The sequence below is a fragment of the Neofelis nebulosa genome, chromosome 15, assembly GCF_028018385.1.
Source record: "Neofelis nebulosa isolate mNeoNeb1 chromosome 15, mNeoNeb1.pri, whole genome shotgun sequence".
Classification (NCBI taxonomy): Eukaryota; Metazoa; Chordata; class Mammalia; order Carnivora; family Felidae; genus Neofelis; species Neofelis nebulosa.
In genome coordinates, this window is record NC_080796.1 from 32,088,173 (window position 1) to 32,109,034 (window position 20,862).

Genomic DNA, 20,862 nt, shown 5'->3' on the forward strand with positions numbered 1-20,862 from the left:
CTCAATGTTGACAAACTGAGAGCTTTTCCTTTAAGATCAGAACAAGACAAGAATACCCACTCACCACTTTTATTCAACGTAATGCTGGAATTCCCAGCCATACCAATCAGACATGAAAAATAATTAGGGTGGGAGGAGTTAAGATGGTGGAAAAGTATCAGGACCCTAAGCTTTCCATTCCCCTCAAACACAACTGCCTTGAGGTCAGATCACTTGGAACACCCAGAAAACTGATCTCTGGAGTGGCAGAAGGATCTCCACAGTTGGAGAGAGACAGTTTGACCTCCACAGTTGGAGGGAGACAGTAGTAGGTGTGTGGAAGTGAATTAAGAGAGAGAAAAACAGCAGTGCTGTGGAAGGAAGGGAACCCTTTTCATGGAGAGACAAAGGGGGAGAAAGAGAGAGGGGTTGAGAAAGTGCAGCATTGAGTTCGCACAAGAGAAAAACCTCTCTGGGGAGAGCACACCTGGGGAATAGGGAGCTGGCCCTGGAGTGCATAGTGTCATGTGGGGATCTCTGGGGTGCACTGGGAGAGAACATTCCCCTCCCTGGAGTACTTTTGGAAGAGGGCATATTGCCTTCCCAAGGACAAAAACCCTGCAGGCACTAGTCAAAGGCCTTTCATCAGCAGGGGTCAGACATGCACCCAGAGGAATATAACCTTCAGGGGTGCTACACCATAGATCCCACATACTGTGCAGGTGTGAGACTGCTTTTCAGGGACAGGATTTCAGACACAGCATGGAGAGACTCTACTCCAGAGGAGGGGAGTGGATCTGCACAGTGCCAGGTCCTTTAAGACTTTGGGTTTTGAATCCCAGCCACATGCCAAAGAAAAAAAATGCAGGGGAGTGGTGCAGGGTAAGCTGACTGCTATTAGAATAGGAGAATATATTTGCAAACGACATATTAGATAAAGGGTTAGTATCCAAAATCTATAAAGAACTTGTCAAACTCAACACCCAAAAACAAGTAATCCAGTGAAGAAATGGGCAGAAGACATGAATAGACACTTTTCCAAAGAAGACATCCAGATGGCTAACAGACACATGAAAAGATCCTCAACATCACTCATCATCAGAGAAATACAAATCAAAACCACAATGAGACACCACCTCATACCAGTCAGAATGGCTAAAATTAACAACTCAGGCAACAACAGATGTTGGCGAGGATGCGGAGAAAGGGGAACACTTTTGCACTGCTGGTAGGAATGCAAACTGGTACAGCCACTCTGAAAACAGTAGGGAAGTTCCTCAAAAAATTAAAAACAGAACTACCCTATGACCCAGCCATTGCTCTATTAGGTATTTATCCTGAGGATACAAAAATGCTGATTCAAAGGAGCACATGTACCTCAACGTTTATAGCACCACTATCAACAATAGCCAAATTACGGAAAGAGCCCAAATGTCCATCAACACACTGGAATTCTACTCAGTGATCAAAAAGAATGAAATCATGCTATTTGCAACAGCATGGATGGAGCTAGAGGGTATTATGCTAAGTGAAATAGTCAGAGAAAGACAAATACCATAAGATTTTACTCATATGTGGAATTTAAGAAACAAAACAGAGGAACATAGGGGAAGGGAAAGAAAAGGTAAAAACAGATAGGGAGGCAAACCAGGAGACTCTTAAACATAGAGAACAAACTGACAGTGGCTGGAGGGAAGGTTGTTGGAGCGATGGGCTAAATGGGTGATGGGCATTAAGGAGGGCACTTGTTGGGATGAGCACTGGGTATCACATGTAAGTGATAAATCACTGGGTTCTACTCCTGAAGCCACTACTACACTGTATGTTAACTAAATTAAATTGAAATAAATAAATTTTAAAAAAGAATTAAAAGGCATATAAATTGGTAAGGAATAAGTAAAATTGTCACTATATATAGAAAATCCTAAAGACTCCACCAAAAAAAAAACCTATTAGAAATGATAAATAAGGTCAGTGAAGTTGCAGGATACAAAATTAACATACAGAAATATGTTGCATTTAAAAATAAATAAACATTAAAAAAAATTTTTTTTAAAAATGGAGCGTCTGGGTGGCTCAGTCGGTTGAGCATCTGACTTCAGCTCAGGTCATGATCTCGTTGTCTGTGAGTTCAGGCCCCGCGTTGGGCTCTGTGCTGACAGCTCAGAGCCTGGAGCCTCTTTCAGATTTTGTGTCTCCCTCTCTCTCTGCCCCTCCCCGCTCATGCTCTGTCTCTCTCTGTCAAAAATAAATAAACATTAAAAAAATTTTAATAAAAAGAAATATGTTGAATTTATACATGTTAATAATGAAGTAGCAGAAATAAAAATTAAAAAAATAATCCTATTTACAATTACACTAAAAAGAATAAAGTACCCAGGAATAAACTTAACCAAGGAAGTGTAAGACCTATACTCTGAAACCTGTAAGAAACTGATGAAAAAAATTGTATATGACACAAATAGTGATACCACATTGTTGAAATGCCCATACTACTCATGCACGTTCAGGTTCATCAAAATACCAAGAGCACTTTTCACAGAACTAGAATAGTCCTAAACTTTGTATGGAATAGCAGATACTCCCAAATAGCATTAGCAATCTTCAGAAAGAAAAACAGAACTAGAGGTATCACAATCTCAAATTTCAAGGTATATCACAAAGTTACAGTATTCAAAACAGTATGGTATTGGCACAAAAATAGACACATAGATGGGGCGCCTGGGTGGCGCAGTCGGTTAAGCATCCGACTTCAGCCAGGTCACGATCTCGCGGTCCGTGAGTTCGAGCCCCGCGTCAGGCTCTGGGCTGATGGCTCGGAGCCTGGAGACTGTTTCCGATTCTGTGTTTCCCTCTCTCTCTCTGCCCCTCCCCCGTTCATGCTCTGTCTCTCTCTGTCCCAAAAATAAATAAAAAACGTTGAAAAAAAAATAGACACATAGATCAATGAAACAGGACAGAGAGTCCAGAAATAAAGCCGTGCATAGATGATTAATTAATCTATGACAAAGGAGGAAAGAATATACAATGGGTAAAAGAAAGTCTTTTCAATACGTGTTGTTGGGAAAACTGATGGCTACGTGCAAATGAATGAAACTAGACCCCTTTCTTATACCATACTCAAAAACTGAAAATGGAATCAAGATCTAAATGTGAGACCTGAAACCATCAAAGAAAACATGGGCAGTAATCTCTTTGATATCAGCCTGAGCAACATATTTATGGATATGTCTTTCTAGACAAGGGGAAAAAAAAAACTATTGTAACTACACTAAAACAAAAACATTTTGCACATTTCATTAACAAAATGAAAAGGCAACCTACTGAATGGAAGAAGATATTTGCAAATGATAGATCTGATAAAGGGTAATATCCAAAATATATAAAGAAATTATATAAGTCAACACCAAAAAACAAAAAACAAACCAAAAAACCCCAATCCAATTAAAAAATGGGCAGAGGACCTGAATAGATATTTCTCCAAAGAAAACAGACAGATGGCCAACAGACACATACAAAGAAGCTCAACATCACTCATGAGCAGGGAAATGCAAATCAAAACCATAAGGAAGTATTACCTCACAACAGTCGAATGGCTAGTATCAAAAAGACAAAAAAATAAGTGTTGGCAAGGGTATGAAGCAAAGGGAACTTTCTTATACTGTTGGTGGAAATGTAAATTGGTGCAACCACTGTGGAAAACAGTAAGGATGTTTCTTCAAGAAATGAATAGAAATACTGTATGATCCAGTAATTTCATTTGAGTATTTCCCCAAAGAAAGCAAAAACTCTAATTTGAAAAGATATATGCATTCCTATGTTTATTGCAGCATTATTCACAATAGCCAAAACATGGGAAGCCCAAGTGTCCATCCATAGATGAATGGATAAAGAAAATATGGTGTGTATGTGTGTGTGTGTGTATTTGACTATTACTCAGTTATAAAAAAGAATGAGATCTCACTGCTTGTGACAACATGGATGGACCTAGAGAATATGTTGCTAAGTGAAATAAGTCAGACAGAGAAAGACAAATCTATGACTTCTTTTATATGTGGAATCTAAAAACCAAAACAGTGTCTTAAATACAAGAAACAAACTGGTGGGTGCCGGAGAGGAGACAGTGGAGAGCTTGGCCAAAATAAGGGGGAATTAATGGGTACAAACTTTCAATTATAAAATAAGTCATGGAGATGAAAAGTACAACCCAGGGAATATGGTCAATATTGTAATAATGTTGTATGTGACAGATGGTGACTATACTTATTATGGTGAGTAATGTATAGAATTAATGACTATGCTGTACACCTGAAACTAATGTAGCATTGTATGTCAATTATACTTCAATAATAACTAAAACATGAAAAGGAAAAAACTTTTTACAATGTCTTAAAAGCAAACTGACAGTCCAAGAAAACTTTATTTTATTTATTTACTTATTTATTTATTTATGAGAGACAGAGACAGAGAATGAATGGGGGAGGGATACAGAGAAAGGGAGACTACAGAATTCGAAGCAGGTTCCGGGCTCTGAGCTATCAGCACAGAGCCTGACGCGGGGCTTGAACCCATGAACCATGAGATTATGACCTGAGCTGACCTTGGATGTTTAACCACCCAGGTACCCCAAGAAAACTTTACTTTTTAACAAAGAGAAAACCCAGTTTTAATTTTGCATCAGTGTACTTTTGATATGAAAATTCATTTACTTAAATTTACTCCCATCTTGAAGCGGGAACCCTCTTGCACCATTGGTGGGAATCCAGACTGGTGCAGCCACTCTGGAAAACAGTGTGGAGGCTCCTCAAAAAGTTGAAAATAGATCTACCCTATGACCCAGCAATAGCACTGCTAGGAATTTACCCAAGGGATACAGGAGTACTGATGCATAGGGGCACTTGTACCCCAATGTTTCTAGCAGCACTCTCAACAATAGCCAAATTATGGAAAGAGCCTAAATGTCCATCAACTGATGAATGGATAAAGAAATTGTGGTTTATATACACAATGGAATACTACATGGCAATGAGAAAGAATGAAATATGGCCCTTTGTAGCAACGTGGATGGAACTGGAGAGTGTGATGCTAAGTGAAATAAGTCATACAGAGAAAGACAGATACCGTATGTTTTCACTCTTATGTGGATCCTGAGAAACTTAACAGAAGACCATGGGGGGAGGGGAAGAAAAAAAAAAAGGAGGAGGGAGCCAAAGCATAAGAGACTGTTAAAAACTGAGAATAAACTGAGGGTTGATGGGGGTGGGAGGGAGGGGAAAGTGGGTGATGGGCATTGAGGAGGGCATCTATTGGGATGAGCACTGGTTGTTGTATAGAAACCAATCTGACAATAAATTTCATATTAAAAAAGAACACACACAGTACAAAAAAAAATTTACTCCCATCTTAGCCAGTATTAACCAGATATAAATTTCCTTTTCAAAGATTCTTTTTCCATAAACCGTTTACAACTTTCTTTTTTACACTAAGACTTTGTCTCATGTTATCTCTCTTTTCCAGCCTCTGTTTGGAGAAACTTACTTTTTTTCTCCCCTCAACAAAAGTGCATTTCCATTTTTCATACCTTCTTTTAACTGAAAGCATACATCCTCCTTTTTATTTTATATGGAGATGTTTCCTTTCTTATTTCTAGCAGCTTTAACCACACATATTAATTAGCATATGTGCTGCCAAAGTGAGGACTCATGTTAATTAAAATTCTTAACTCTTAGAAACTAATTTCTAGTGAGATCTTAGTAGTAACCAATTATAAACTGTTACACCTGCTTTTTTTTGATTGGCAAATTTATGAATACATTTTATTCTAGAAATATGTGCTTCTTCATAGTACAATCTTTCAAATAAACATAAAACATGTCTACTCACAAACCCAAAATGTATCCTTATTATTTTTTTTAAGTTTATTTACCTATTTTGAGAGACAGAGATAGAGAGAGTGAGCTCAGGGAGAGAGAGAAACCCAAGCAGGCTCTGTGCTGTCAGCACAAAGCCCAACAAGGGGCTTGAACTCACCAACCGTGAGATCATGACCTGAGCCAAAATCAACAGTTGGATGCTTTAACTGAGCCATCCAGGCACCCCCTCTTTAGTTTCTTTTAATTGGGAAGACCAAAGTAGATAAACCTACATTCAGTAATTAATGTTTCACTATTTTACCTTATTTGGAAATAATGTGGATATTCAATGAATTTAAATTACCACCTAACTTAGCAAAATTGTATAGTTCCAGGTTACCAAAAAGTTTTGGAAGCTATTTAAAAAAAATTTTTTTTTTAATGTTTATTTTTGACAGAGAAAGAGAGAGAGAAAGAGCATGACAGGGAGAGGCAGAGAGAGAAGGAGACACAGAATCGGAAGCAGGTTCCAGGCTCTGAACTGTCAGCACAGAACTCAAATGTGAGATCATGACCTGAGCCGAAGTTGGAGGCTTAACCAACTGAGCCATCCAGGCACCCTGGAAGCTATTTTTAAGTATGCATACCATAAAATACCATTGTTGTTTTTTAATCTATAAATATTTATATTACTTACATCTATTTAAATCCTTTGCTCCCCAGAATTATGTTTAGATTACCCACAAAAACTTCATGAGACATTAGACAAATTATTATTCTAAGTTATTTTTTGCTGACAAATTTTGCTACAGGGATAACATGAACTTATTTGATTAATAAACCTGGATAGAATAAAAGTATTATATTTAATACTGATCACTCTAAAGACATCTTTTTTTTTTTAAAGACAGGTCTATTTTCAATAAACCAACAATCTTAAATTAGTTTTAATATTAAATATTTTCCCAGATCATATAAACCTAAAATTCATTTGTTAGTGTTTCTATTTTTGAGAATTTTATGAATATTGGATTTATATAAGTGTTTAAATTTTTTAAGCCAAGTAAATGGAGTTCCTTTATGAATTAATTTTGGCAATACCTTCCAGAGGTAGAAAAATACCATATATATAATGTATATACATACACATGTGGAGATGACTTTTAAGATTTTTCTTTGTCCCTGGAAGTAACCTCAAGAAGGCTGTGCTGGTAGAGTTTGGGCACAAGATCCCTTTCAGCTGTGTGTATTTTAAAAAGGCCTCTATGCCTTTTTTCCTTCAAGCTCACATGACTGTGGACTGTTTACATTTCAAAGACTTGGTAAGATTTCTAACTTTGGGGAACAGAGAAAGAATGCATTTTTTTTTTCTAAGAGTTTCAGGGTAATTGTATTATACCTTTTAGAAGTACAGGACAATTTGCTTCAATATCCTCATCTTTATCTACAGCATTTTCAGAGAAATAGGTTAGGTTTGGAGGTTTACATTAGTAAAGAGTTACATTTCTGGTTTTGCAGAGATTTACAAGACAAAGACAGGTTTTTTAATTGCCCCCAAAGACCTGAATTACAGCCTAAGTATTAGGGGACTGACTCTACCTTTTTAATCAAACTTGCTACTTTATACTAGAGAGATTTTTAACTAAAATAGGTATCAAAAGACTTATGCCTTTGCAAGTTCTGTATAGAGCATTTCAACAAAAGCCTTGTTTCTGAATACACAATTCAACATTGGTTTCTATTAGTCCCTAAACGTGGCCTTCCGTTGATCTTTTGTAGGAGATTTTGGTCGCCTGTTTTATCTGTGAGGAGAATGTTGAGAATGACCATTAATTTTTCTAATTCCTAATTTAGTAAGATCTTCTGAAAGTGGAGGTAAAGGGCTGTATAATCTAAAAGATCTGCTGTTCAGGGGACATGAATTTCATTTTGGTGGGGGTCTAGGATACATCTGCGAAGGACATTGCATAGGAACGTCTGAAGCTGGCAGAGCCAGATAACAGGGCCCTGAACAGTAGGCACAAAGCCAGCCTTACTACCAGTCTCAGGAGCTTGTATGAAATTCATTTCCTCGCTTTCAGCATTTATATGAGAAACCTATACACTTTGAACCTAGAGATCAGTCCAGAGCACTCCCTGTAAATCATGTAGAGAAAGGGAAGTTAAAACAGGCAGATGACACCAGATTGTGAGAAGGGAAATTGACATTAGGTGTGGACATTACTTTGTGTTGAGTCTAATTTCTTTTCTTTCACCTTATCAAGGGAATCCCTAAGGCTAGCTGTCATACTTACTTATAAGACAATTTTGAGAGCTCTATAAGGATTTTTTTTTTCTTTCAAATATAGCCATTTTGAAGGATCCATTGTCCAGCCATTGACAAGTAGGATCTTACTTATCATCAATAGCTACCCATAAACCTTTTTATGGAATGACCTGGAGGCAATTTTCCAGGCTTAGACCATGGATGCAAGAGGTATCCCTGGAGAGGGCATAGATGATGTGGACCCAAAGATCCAAAAGTTTACTACCAAAAATAGTTTAAGAAAGCAAAAGCCTTTGTTGTACTGGCTTACTACTGGATGGTGTAGTAAATATGGTGTCTTTGGTCCCAAGGAAACTTGAGACATCCCCAATCACAGACCTGCTAACTTGTGATGCTGGGTACATGCTACTGATATGTTTCCAGCACCAGTAAACAACAAAGGTTAAGATAATAAAGGTCCCTAAAGGGCTGGGACTTCTTGTTTATTTTTTTGAGAGAGAGGGAGAGAGAGAGAAAGAGAAAATGTGACTGGGGGAGGGACAGAGAGAGAATCCCAAGAAGGCTCTGTGCCACCAGCACAGAGCCCAAGGCTGGGCTTGAACTCATGAACTGTGAGATGATGACCTGAGCCGAAATCAAGAGTCGGTTGCTTAATTGACTGAACCACCCAGGGGCCCCAGGGCTGGGACTTCTTATGAGAAATTCTCCTGAGAGCTAGCATCAATACTGCTAGCAATTATGTGTCCTGAAACCCTGGTCAGTTTCATCAGCCACTAAGGTACACCCAAGTAAATATACCCTCCTGATGGTGGAGACCAGAGAGAATCTTCTCACAGGTCACAAAGCCAGGCTCTTAGGACATAGAACAAGGCGAAATGAAAAACCTCATCCAGTTTTTACATATAGGAACCACAGCAAAATTTGTCTAAACAGACTCCAGCCTTATGAGAATCATGAACTCTCCACTTTGTGAGGTTGGTTCAAACAGAAGGCTGATAGATCCCATACCTGCCTTCCTCTATGGCGATTCCCTTTTATGACAAATGATACGAATACAAAGAAAAACTGTGACCATCTCTGGAAGAAAACCAAGGGTATGCTACCACCCCAAGGAACCAGTTCCATGAATATTTTCTCCTACTGATCTAAATTTAGAGAGAGAGTAAAAGGACTCTCCCAGGGGCGGATATGGCAAGAATTCCTACCTTTTGCTGGCTTTTTGTCAGATGTCCCAGGATTTCTCAGCTGCAGCAGTATCCCGCTAGGAAAGTTTATCCTGCCAACTATGCTGTTGTGGAGGAAAAATTTTTTCTCTTATTCAAGATTCTTCTAGCTGGCCTAAGAATTAAATGGACACATGACCGATTAACAGAAGATAACACAAAATTTAATTGTGCATGGAGGCTCAATACTAAAATTGAGACCCAAAGAAATGACTGAGCAGGTAGCTTTCATATTACAATAAGCTTGAGGAATTGGCAGTAAAAAAATTTATGTCTGAGACCTTCAATTAGTAAGGAATTCTAAACAGAATTTGGGCTGGGGTAGTAATTAGTAAAAGTAACAATGTTTATGTAAATAGCCTTTTGTGCTCTGAATTCGCTATTTCTGGTGTTAATGATGACTTTCTACTTTCTGTACAGGAAGGGTATCTTTCACATGAGAGATCTATTTCCTGCTTTCTTGAGACAAGAGGGGCTTTGGGTGTTCTTCTTGCACTATTTATTAAATGACTTCTAATTCAAAATGATCAATATGCCAAAATGGCACATTTTGGGGCAGACTACCCCTGACCCCCGTATGCACATTTGTGTAGATTAGGACTTAGAATGAGGCAGATGCCATGGACCCTCAAGAGACTGCTCTTTAGACCAGGATACTCCAGACACTGCTCAGTTCTAGGTCTTTGGCTTCCCAGACCTGTGCAGCAGGCATGTACGTGGTATGCATTTTAACAGCCACCTTTTTGCAGCTGGGGCCCTCCGGTGTGGAGGCTGGGCTGGTCTATACCACCTATATAGCCTCCAGGGAAGGCGGAACGTACCTTCAAAACCTTCTGAAGCATCAACTTTAAATTGTAAGCAGTCAGTCTACATCTGACTAGCCGCCCTGATGAGGACCCAATTTTTTTCAGCAATCAAGGCACCCAGGTATCTCTTACTGAAGGATACCCCTGCCAGACTGCCCAGCCTCACCCTGGAAAGGCATCCAGTTTCCTCCAACCATAACTTCAGGGGGAATATGTGCATTAGTGATGATTAGGGCTTGGAATTAGGCAGATGCTTATAATCCACAAAAGCCAACAGGCCATCTTTCAATACTTGGTCTGTTCCAGGTCTCTGGCTGTCCTGACCCACATGGCCCACACATATGCTGTATGTCCCCCCGCCCCCCAATATCCAGCCACAGGAATCCAAGGCCATCCAGGCACGTGAAGCTCAGGCTAGTCCTCAACCTCTGCATAGCTCCCTGGGTGGAAGAATCCCTTACCTGAAAGTCTTTCTGAGGAGGCAGCTTTGAACAGAAAGGCAGTCCACATTTGGACTGGCTCTCTGATGAGGTTCCAGATTTCCCTAGCAATCAAAGGTAACTGGTGTCTCCTATCGGAGGACATCTGGCCATCTGCCAGGACCTACCCTGGTAAGGCAGGACGTCTTACTTCTGATCTGCCTTCATGGGAAATATGAACATCTGTTTAAGTTCGAGCTTGGAAATAGATACCTTGTACCCTAAACAGCCCCCTCATGTGACTGGGCTTGTGCCCATATTTTTCCTGCAACAGGTTCCTGGCTACCCTGACATGTACAGCCTGCAATGTGCAGTATGTACCCACCTGTCAGCCTTGGGTAGCTGGGGCACTGTAGGCCTCTGCAGCTCCAAATGGTCCTCATCCACTTGCATTACAGGGCAGAGTGTGCAGAATCCCAAAAAGTCTTTCTGAGGCATTAGCTTTAAGGGTGGAAAGAGCTCCCATTTGGACCAGCTACCTGATGAGGTCCTGGGCTTACCAACAAGCAAGGCTCCTAGATGCCGTTAGTAAATGTTTCCTAGTCAGGCCACTTGGCTCAGTCTTGGCAGTCCAGATTAATAGTTTTATCTTCAAGGAAAATATGCAAATTTGTGTAGGTTAGGGTTTGCAATAGGCCAGATGCCATAGACTTCCAAAAGCCCATTCATGAAACAGGGATTCTCCAACATTGCCTAGGTCCTGGCTTCCTTACCTGAACATCCCATGTATGCTCAGTATGTCTCCTGTCATCTAGACTTGGTCAACCAGAACCCTCTAGTCCTGTGGAGCTTTGGTCAGTGCTCCATCTGCAAAGCATTCAGTGTGGTGATAGCTCATCCCAAAACGTATTTCCAAGGTTCCATCCTAAACTGGCATTGTCAGTCCCCCTTTGGGCTGGCTACCTGATGGGATCCTGAGTTTCCCCAGCTATCAAGGCTCCCAGGTATATCTTTTCAGAGGGCACTCCAGAAATCCCACCTGATTCCTCCAGCTGTGCCCTCAGTGGCAATATGCACATTAATGCTTGGAATTAGACAGATGCCAGGGACTGCCAATAACCCATTCTTATGACCCAGTGTCCCCAGACACTTGCCCTGTTTTAGGTCCCTGGCAAGCCTGACCTGTGTGCCTACACATGTGCAGTATGTATCCTGTCAGCTGCCCATGGGCAACCCAGGCGCTCCAGAACTGTGGAGCTAAGGCCCCTCTACAACTACCTGCATAGCCTCAATGTTGGAGGGAACCCATTTCATGAAAATTACTGAGGTGGCTGCTGAAATGAGATAGTTCCTATGTGGACTTAATGTCTGCTGGGGTCCCAGTCTCCTGCACCAATCAGGGCTCCTGGGTATCTCTTATTTGAGGGTATCCCACAGCACCCCACTTGGTTCTACCCTGGAAAGGCAAGCCAGATTCTTCCATCTCTATATTCAGTGGGAATATGCACTTTCTGTGTAGGTTAGGGCTTAGAATTAGGGAGATGCCAGATACCCTAATTCCACACTCTTGTGACCTGCCCTTTGCCAAATCTTGCCCTATTTCAGGTTCCTGGCTACTATGACCTACATGATCCACACATGCACAGTACATGCCCTGAAAGTCACCCTTGGGTACTTGGGGCCCTCCAGAACTGTGGAACTAAAATTTATTTCCAACCATTGCATTTCAAACATACATTTAAAACACTGGTGGAAGGAGCTCATTTCCTGAAAATGGCTCTGAGGTGGGCATTAGTTACTTCAGTCCCCATTTAGACTTACTGTCCACTGTGGTCCCTGACTTTTATAGTAATCAAGCCTCTAAGAGGTGTCTTATTGGAGGATACCCTGGCTGGGTAACCTTATCCAGCCATGGCAAGGCAAGCTGCATTACTCTAGCTTTGCCTTCCATGGGACATTGTGCTGGGTTAGGGCTGGTAATTAGGCAGATGCCATGTAACCCAAGAGCCTGAACCTATGAGCTGCCCTCCCTGGATGCTTGCCCTGTTCCAAATACCTGGACACCCTGACTTTGGGGAGACACACATGCATAATTGTATCCTGTAAGCCAGCCTTGAACAGACCGGACTTTTCAAGTTTGTGAAACCCTGGCTAGGCCCCAACCACAGCGTAGAGGGAGTCCACATTTTGAAAAACTGCTTTAATCAGAAAGCTGCGAATGGGTGACAGTCCCCATGTGAACTTCCTGCCTGTTGGATTCAGGGCTTCTCTAGGACCAGGACTCCCAGGTGTCTCTCAAAGGAGGATCTCCGTCCTGCTGGCATGGCTGTTCCATGGCAATACGGTTGAAAATTTACAGCTCCGCCTCCTGGGGGAATATTCCAGAATGGGTTGTCATTGCGCATTAGGCCAATGCCTTGTAACCCAGAATGCCTCCTCCTGTGACCCAGCCTCTCCTGACACTGCCCAGTTCAGGTAGCTGACTACCTTCACTTTCACAGCCTGTGCACTTCTCACTCTGTCAGTGAACTCTGGGCTGTAGAGGGCTCTCCAGGCTCTGAAACTCTGGCTGGAATCCGACTACCTGAATGGCCTCAGGATGCAAGGAACCTTGAAAATCTGTCTGAGGTGGCAGCTTTAACCTGGTGATGGTCTGTCCCCATGTGGACTTGCTGCCTGATGTGGTCCCAGGCTTCTCTAGGAACAGGACTCCCAGCTGTCTCCCATTGGAGGACACCCTGTCCTGCAGGCATGGCCCTTCCCTGGCAGAGGATTTGGAAAACCTCCGACTCTATCTTCAGAGGGAATATTAAACAATGGGTAGGTGGGCCTTGTGCATTAGGTTGATGTCTTGTTCCCATGGTAGCATCCCCCTATGACCAGCTTCCTTGCCAGTCATTGCCCAGTTCCAGGTCCCTGGCTATCTTACTTTGTGGGGCTCATGCCAGTGCACTTCATACCATGTCACCTGGCCTTGGGATGCAGGAAACACTCCAGACCATAATGCAACCACCTCAATGGCTTGAGGAGGCTTGAGGAGTGTGGAGGGAGCACTCCCCTCCCCCCAGGCTGTCCTGAGGTAGCAATTTCAATCCAGCAATAGTCTGTCCTTATTTGGACTGGCTGGCTGCCTGATGCGGTCCCAGGCTTCTCCAGCAATCAAGACTTCTGGCCATCCCAACCAGTCATGCCCTGGCAAGGCAGTCCAGATTTCCCCATCTGTACCTTCAGGGAGACTATGTACATTTGCATAGGTTGAACTTTGGAAGAAGATAGAACCCAGGTACCCCTACCCAGCTCATGTGACCCAGACTCCCCTGACACTTGCCCTGTTACAGGTCCCTGGATACTCTAACTTGTGGGGTTTGCACATATGCGATAAACCCAGAATGTCCCCTTTGTGCACCCAGGGCTCTCCAGGCCATCCCTAACCACCTGCATTACTCAAGGGTGGAGGAGACCTATCACGTCAAAGTCATCTGAGGCAATTGCTAAAATAAGTGACAGACCCCATGGAGACTTCATGTCAAACACCCCCTGAGCTTTTACGGCAACCAATCCTCCCAGGTGTCTCTTCTGGGAGAACACCCCAGCCAGCAGTGCCTCCTCCAACCCCCCCTTCCAACCCAGGCACAGCACTTAAGATCCAGCCCTGCCTTCAGGGGAGCTCTTTGTATTTATGGAGGTTAAGGGTTGGAATTAGGCAGAATCCAGCTACCCCTGTGAAACCGAGTAAAGGAAACCTTACTAAATATTCAGGGGCATCCCTGAAGAGGGAGCAGCCTGCATAACCAGCAAGGGGAAGGAAGAGAATTCTTATCTCAGCAAGGGAGGACACTTTCCACATAGGAGTTTCTTTCCTGCATTTGAGGAAGGAAGAGCTCTCCCCACCCAGCAACAGTACACTGACCACCTCTTACAGCCCATGAGAAACCATCACAACCTTGAAATTTTCTCTAATGAAATTTTGTTCAAAAACCCTCCCAAGTTTCTTCCTAAAACCTAATAAAAGCTGACCTTCCTTTTGTCTCTTCCAACTTGCCTGTGGCTTGCCATCGTTTGCTTGTCCTGAATTGCAATTCCTCTGCTATTCCCAAACAAACTTGTTTTGCTAGCAAAATAACTTGCAATTTTATTTTTTGTTTGACACCCCCAATAGCCCCCTCCTGTAACCCTGTTCTGTGGAATATTACCCTGTTCCAGGTCCTGGGTTGCCCTGACCTGCAGGGCCTGTGCACTTACAGTCCCCACCCCCAGTCTTGGGCTTCAGAGGGCTGCACTGACCTATGCAGGCTGCTCAGGTGTGGCCTGCATACTGCCAGCTGGTATAGTGCTGCCCAGGGCACTCCAGGCCTGTGGAGCTCTGGCCAAACTTCAGCCACTTCAGTCATCTTACGGTGGATGGTGGCCACCACCTGAAAATCTTTCTGAAGCCCCAGCTTACAGTGGTGACTGTCTGTCCCCTTTTGGACTGGCTGCCTGCTGGGGTCCTAGGCTTCTCCAATAATCAAGTCTCTTAGGTGTCACTTACTGGAGATTCCCAGCCATCCTGCTGGGCCCCACCCAGGTAAGGCAGTCCTGATTCCTCTGGCTCTGTCTTCAGGCACAAGATATGTGCATTTATGTAGGTTAAGGCTTGCATTAGGCATATGCCAGGCACTCGCAAGTACCTGTGTCCTTGTGGACAGGCCTCACATGACACTCACCCTTTTACAGGTCCCTGGCTACCCTCACCTGGTGACCCACACATGCAGTCCCCACCCTGTAAGCATCAAGCAGATTAGACCCTCCAAGCTTGTGAACCTCTGGCCAGGCCCCAATCACCTACATAGTCTTCAGCATGGAGGGAGCTCATCTTCCAAAAATTGCTCTGAGCCGAAAGCTGCAAATGGGTGATAGTCAGTCCCTATGTGGACTTACTGCCTGATGGGGTCCTGGGCTTCTCTAGGGACCAGGACTTCAAGGTGTCTCCAAATGAAAGGTAAGCTGTCTTGCTGGCAGGTTCCCACCCGGGCAAGGCAGTTGAAAACATCCAGTTCTACCTTCAGAGGGAAAAATCGCACAATGCATAGGTAGGTCTTATGCATGAGGTCGATGCCTTGTACCCCCAATCCCCCCTCCTGTGACCCGGTCTCACCTGATATGCTCTGTTCCGGGACACTGGCAATCATGACCTGCCAGCTGTAATGTACATTCCACACCGTTTGCCAGCTTTTGGCTGTTGGAATCCTCCAGGCCTGTGAGGCTCGAACCAGTTGCCTATCACCTGCTAGCCTTCAGGGTGGAGAGAGTCCACACCCCCCAAATTTTTCTGAAGCCCTAAGTTAAACTGGGAACTCTCAGGCCCCGTTCGAACTGTCTGAAAGGGAGCTGACTTCTCCAGCAATTAAGGATCCCAGCTGTGTCTTATAAGGGGGCATTCCAGCTGGTCCTAGTAAGGCCGTCCAGATTTCTCCAGCTCTGCTTAAAGGGGAAAATACACATTTGTTAGGTGAAGCCTTATAATTAGACAGATGCCTGATACTTCTAATAGTCTGCTCTTGTGACCTGGCCTTACAAGACACTCACCTTTTCTCAGGTCCATGGCTACATTAACCTGCACAGCCCACATCATGAGGAGTATGTACCCCATTAGCTGTCCTTCAGCAGCTGGGGCCACCAGGCCTTTGGAGCTGAGACCCATCCCCAACCACCTGCATAGTCTCAAGGGTGCAGCGACCCAACACCCTGAACAGCCTCTGAAATGGGAGCTGGGCAGAGTCCATGAAGACTTAGTGTCCGCTGGGTTCTGGGGCTTCTGCAGTAATCAAGGTTGCCAGGTGTCCTTATTAGAGGATACTCTAGCCAGACCGCTGATTAAACCTGATCAGGCACTCCAGATTACTCCAGATCTGCCTTCAGTGAGAATGTCTATTTGTGTAGGTGAAAGTTTGGGATTAGGCACATGTCCGTTACCTCCAAAGCCTCCTCAGGTGACTGGATCTTGCCCAACATTGCCCTGTTCCATGTCCCTGGCTTTACCTGTGTAGCCTGTACATGTGCATTATGCACCCAGAAGCTGGACTTGGGCAGACGCAGCTCTCTAAACTTGTCAATCTCCCACCAGGCTCCAATCACCCTCGTAGCTTTTAGCATGGAGGGAGCCCACCTTTCAAAAATCACCATGAGTGAAAGCTGCAAATGGGCAATGGTCCCCCTGTGAACTTGCAGCCAATGGTGTCCTAGGCTTCTCTAGGGACCAGGACTCCCAGATATGTCTAAATGGAGGATATCCTGTCCTGCCAGTGTTCCCTCCCTGGCAAAACAGATGGAAAACCTTCAGCTCTGCCTTGTGGGGAAAACTCCATATGGGCTTGTAGGCCGTGCATATTAGGCTGCTGACTCATACCCTGAATAGCCCCATCCTGTGACCTGGCTTCCTTCAACTTTGCCTCGTTCCAGGATATCCTGACCCACGCAGTGGGCACATGCAGTCCACGCCTCATCAGCAGGACTAGGGCTACAGGGGATGCTCCAAGCCTGTGAAATTCTGTTCAGAACCCAGTCACCTGAATTGCCTCAGGGTGTAGGGAACCCTCCACATGAAAGTCTTTGTCAGGAGGCAGCTTTAAATTTGTGACAGGTTGTGCTCATTTGGATTGGCTGTCTGATGGGGGTCCTAGGCTTCTCCAGCCTCCCAGGTATCTATCATCCAAGGATATTATTCCCGGCCCCCAATGGCCAGACAGTCCAGATTCTTCCAGCTCTGCCTATGTTGTGTATTGGTTTGGTATGATGTCAAGTCCACTTGTTTATGAGAAGGACAAACTGTTTTCAGAGGTAAAGTTGGTTTGATATAAGAATGAAGGAAGTTGTGTCAGGACATCATCGTCTCATCTGTTCTCTCCCATCAGAACTCAGCAACTCAGCTGCTGAGGGGCCTGGCTGGCGGCTTATCAATGAAAACAGATGATGTAACTGTCAAGGAGACATGAGACCATAAATAATGAGAGCTGTGGGGACTATTGGAGAATGCTCGCTCTGAGCAATCATAAACTTTGCTGATTTAAAATAGTTCCCAAAGACCCTGAGACAATTAGTTTCTGCCCCCAGTAAAGGCAACTCTCTTAGAAGCAGGGGCAAAGCCAAGTAGCATCGTAGGGAAGATCATCTTGCCAAACAACACCTGTGCCCTTGTTCCCTAGCAACAAGCTCTAGCAACACAGAACTTTTGCACTGACTTCTGGATGTCAGTTTTCACTTGACTAAGCCTCTCTTGAGCGTCAACTCCTATAAAGTGTTAAAAAGAGAAATCCAAAATGGAGTCCTTTGCCCCCAACAACAACAAACCAAGATTTAGTTACAATTTCACCCTATCCCAGGAATGTGGCCTTTTATTTATTTTTAAAAGTACTCTCTAACACCCATCATGGGGCTCTAATTCATGACCCTGATATCAAGAGTGGCATGCTCTTCTGACTGAGCCAGCCAGTTGCCCCAACAATGTGACCTTTTAAAAGTGAATCTGGGGGTACCTCGGTGGTTCAGTTGATTAAGCCTCGGACTCTTGATCTCAGGGTCATGAGTTCAAGCCCAAGCTGGCCTTCATACTGGGTGTGGAGCCTACTTAAAAAAAATTAAGTCAATCTGAAATTTCCTGATCGGCATCAGTGAGGTGATCTGCATGATAACAAACCCTGCTGGTCCCTTCCCTCTTCAAAGAAGCTGTCATGGCCTGAGACTAAACTTTCTTTTCTTTTGCTGATAATTTCCTTGCCCCATTCTCCCTCCTATAAAAACCTTCCATTTGTACAACTCCTCAGAGCATCTCTCTACTTGCTATTTGTGATGCTGTTGGATTCATAAATTGCTTAATAAAATCAATTAGATATTCTAATTTACTCAGTTAACTTTTTTTTTTTTTAACAAAAGTATGCCTCAACTAAATTTGGACTTTATTCCTATCATCTCCCTTTTCCTGGGACAATAGTGTGGTTCATTTATCATTGGTTCGGGCTATAGCATTTCTTTATTGGCTTTATTAAAGACATTACTACCCTGTGTGCAGGTGGCTTGTAAAATTCCCAGTGAAGCTGTGTTGAGTACATTTTTGGCAAAGACAAACTCAGTCACTGAGCTTTAATTCACCTCCTCAAACAAAACAATTGGTATAGTCTGCAACCTGAACCAAAGTAATAATAATTAACAGCAGTCATTGCTGTGAAATATGTCATATTCCATTTAAATTTGAAACAAGTGATAAATTATAATAAATTTATATTAACAAAAATCTTAAAAAGCCCATTAATGGCTTGACAAATTTTAAACTTAAGATACTGTTTACTATTTATGGCATCTTATTGAAATTATAACCAACCTTTGAATAGACAAAATTGATAGGGCTAGTATAATTTGGATGCTAATGTTGTCCGCAACAATTATCTTATTCTGCTTTACCATAGTACAAATCATTTGGAATCTGATTAGGCATCTCTCTGATAAAACATATATTGAACATACTTGTGAAAGGCAGCAGAACAATAGTAAATATACCCGACTTACGAACCCTTCCAAAATGATCCAAGAGGTGATTTAGGGATAGAACGGATTATATATTACCATCTGAGGATCCATAGAGACCTATTGAAGACTTTGGGCAAAAGTTAAAATTAAGGAAACTCCAGATATTGGCCTGATCAACCAATGCAGTCAATTATATCTTGTATTAGAGCAAGTAAGGAAGATCTTCTAGTGCTCTTATTAGAAGCATTAGAGTAACACAGATGCCAACAGGCAGAAAGGAAAAGTACCAGCACAGTTATCTCCAGGGATGCCTGGGTGGCCCAGTTAAGTGTCTGACTCTTGATTTCCACTCAGGTCACGATCTCACAGCACAGGTCTCTCTCTCCCTCTGTCTCTGCCTCTCCTGCACTCGCATACTCTCTCTCTCTCTCTCAAAATAAGTAAATAAACTTAAAAAAAAAGTTATCTCCAGGTTAGGAAGAAACCCATACCCTTTTGCCTCTAAGGGCACCAATCTACATTTCAACCATTTTGACCCTCATAACATTAGCTAACTAGAAGCTAAAAGCCCATGATAATAGACAAAACTACAACAAATGATTAATATGGAACCAATCAGAGTCATTGAAGAGAGAACTAAAACCAGGTAAGAAATGACAAAAATTAGAATGGAATTCCAACACATTTGGACACAGAAACTCAGTGGCTATTAGATTTGTGGTCCAAAGGAAGACAAAACCTGATCCTCACAAAAGTAGAGATTATGCACCTAAAACCCATTATCATTGATGCTAAAATGAATCAGTACTCAGAACATCTGGGGGAAATAATATTAGTTTACAAAGATCTTTGTTTATATGGTAGCAAACTGGAGATTAAGAAGACCTATACCTAATATATCATCTCTTAACAATATCTCCATGGAAAACAGTGAATGCTATTAATATATTTCATTTCATTATTATATTTCAGTAGTATGAAATTAGGACTATTAACTATGATTTATGATAGGGGCAGACATCCTTACTGATACATGTGGAAGCAACAAAACAAATTAAAAGTTCAGCCTAAAAGCTGTGCACTACAGGATAGAACAGCATTATTTACAGTATTTGTGTGAGGCAGAAAAACAGAACTGATTGACTTGATAAGAACAGCTGAGAGGCTAACTTAAGCTAAAGGCGATAGCTTTGGGGCATCTGGGTGGCTCAGTTGGTTAAGCCTCCAACTTCAGCTCAGGTCTGATAGCACCATTTGTGAGTTCAAGCCCCGTGTCAGGTTCTGTGCTGACAGCCTAGAGCCTGCTTTGGATTTTGTCTCCCTCTCTCCCTGACCCACCCCACTCACACTTTGTGTGTGTCTCTCAAAAATAAATAAAACATTAGAAAAAAAAGATAAGGCTATAGTTTTAAGCCTCATGTATATAGACATAACAGGCTTACACCTAATGAAAATAAACCAAATTAAAATAGACCATTTAGACCTAAATCTATAAGGCCCTTTTGATTCCCTAAACCATTTAGACCACCACTCTTGGAAACAAATTATAAAAACAGAAACTCAAATAAGAACCTGAGAAGTGTGTACAGTGGCAGAGAAATGGAAACAGCCAAGCTTTTATGTTAGACCTATAGAAAATAAACCTACACATAACCACCAACCCATTTACTGTAAATACTAACTGCTTTATAAAACCTAATCCCATTAATAGACAAGCCACTGATAGCCAAAGGAATGCACACCCCACGAGCCCCCCATGGGGACTCAGTGGTCTCTGTCTCTTGGCCCGAGTCAGAGACAATCGCCCATATATTA

At 42.7% G+C, this 20,862-nt stretch overlaps 1 long non-coding RNA gene across 2 annotated transcripts in view; it reads right to left on the reverse strand.

The window, feature by feature from the left end:
• Positions 1–20,620, reverse strand: part of LOC131495489 (uncharacterized) — a 70,760-nt gene extending 50,140 nt beyond the window's left edge. Inside the window, exons 1-3 of one of the 2 annotated variants that reach the window (XR_009253978.1) lie at positions 15,683–20,620; positions 15,466–15,587; positions 9,303–9,385 (exon numbers count right to left, since the gene is read on the reverse strand). This is a non-coding gene — a long non-coding RNA (uncharacterized LOC131495489). Of the gene's footprint in view, positions 1–9,302; positions 9,436–15,465; positions 15,588–15,682 lie in introns of both variants that reach the window. The other variant, XR_009253979.1, reaches the window with a different exon arrangement.
• Positions 20,621–20,862: the final 242 nt, after the last annotated feature.